This window comes from Schistocerca serialis, chromosome 4 (assembly GCF_023864345.2).
Source record: "Schistocerca serialis cubense isolate TAMUIC-IGC-003099 chromosome 4, iqSchSeri2.2, whole genome shotgun sequence".
Taxonomy (NCBI): Eukaryota; Metazoa; Arthropoda; class Insecta; order Orthoptera; family Acrididae; genus Schistocerca; species Schistocerca serialis.
The window spans coordinates 535,795,952-535,797,528 of NC_064641.1; positions in this window are offsets into that span (position 1 = coordinate 535,795,952).

A 1,577-nucleotide genomic window follows, 5' to 3' on the forward strand; every position below is an offset into this window, starting at 1 on the left:
CACGATACCACAGTTCATCAAGTGTAGTGACTGGCATATTGTGATGAGCCAGTTGCTCGGCCACCATTGACCAGACTTTTTCAATTGGTGAGAGATCTGGAGAATGTGCTGGCCAGGGCAGCAGTCGAACATTTTCTGTATCCAGAAAGGCCCTTACTGGACCTACAACATGTGCTCGTGCATTATCCTGCTGAAATGTAGGGTTTCGCAGGGATTGAATGGAGGGTTAAGCCACGGGTCGTAACACATCTGAAATGTAACGTCCACTGTTCAAAGTGCTGTCAGTGCGAGAAAGAGACGTGTAACCAATAGCACCCCATACCATCACGCCGGGTGATACGCCAGTATGGCGATGACGAATACACGCTTCCAATGTGCGTTCACCGCGATGTCGCCAAACACGGATGCGACCATCATGATGCTGTAAACAGAACCTGGATTCATCCGAAAAAATGACGTTTTTCCATTCGTGGACCCAGGTTTGTCGTTGAGTACACCATCGCTGGCGCTCCTGGCTGTGATGCACGGTCAAGGGTAACCGCAGCCATGGTCTCCGAGCTGATAGTCCATGCTGCTGCAAACGTCGTTGAACTGTTCGTGCAGATGGTTGTTGTCTTGCAAACGTCCCCATCTGTTGACTCAGGGATCGAGATGTGGCTGAACGATCCGTTACAGCCATGCGGATAAGATGCCTGTCATCTCGACTGCTAGTGATACGAGGCCGTTGGGATCCAGCACGACGTTCCGTATTACCCTCCTGAACCCACCGATTCCATATTTTGCTAACAGTCATTGGATCTCGATCAACGCGAGCAGCAATGTCGCGATACAGGAAACCGCAATCGCGATAGGCTACAATCCGACCTTTATCAAAGTCGGAAACGTGATGATACGCATTTCTCCTCCTTACACGAGGCATCACAACAACGTTTCACCAGGCAACCCCGGTCAAATGCTGTTTGTGTTTGAGAAATCGGTTGGAAACTTTCCTCATGTCAATACGTTGTAGGTGTCGCCACCGGCGCCAACCTTGTGTGGATGCTCTGAAAAGCTAATCATTTGCATATCACAGCATCTTCTTCCTTTCGGTTAAATTTCGCGTCTGTAGCCGTCATCTTCGTGGTGTAGCAATTTTAATGGCCAGTAGTGTATTAGGAGCTTCGCCAAGCGGCCGTCGTCTAGGTCCATGCATTCTGGTATGCTTTCAGTCTCATTGGACCAGGGTATCAGATATAGACAGTCATAAGTAAGAGTCTACTACGGTAATTTCCCTAGTATTGGTCAGCTAAGATCGTAACCTCGTTACCTGTCCATTAGATGTGCTGTATACCTATCAGGCGTTACCTCATTTCGACTGCTTTGTTATCGTATCCGATCAATGTGTTACTAGATTCCCCTAGAAACTGGAAAGCGGTGAACCTTCTAGAAACTGAGTGAGGATATATAAAGGGCCACAGAATCCGTGGAACATTTTTGTTCTGCATAGATGTCCTGCTGCCTGTTACATAAAAAAAACAGTATTTCTAACTAAACTGGCATTTTCAATGTTTAAGTCAGGTTTTATTCGAAACTGTTGA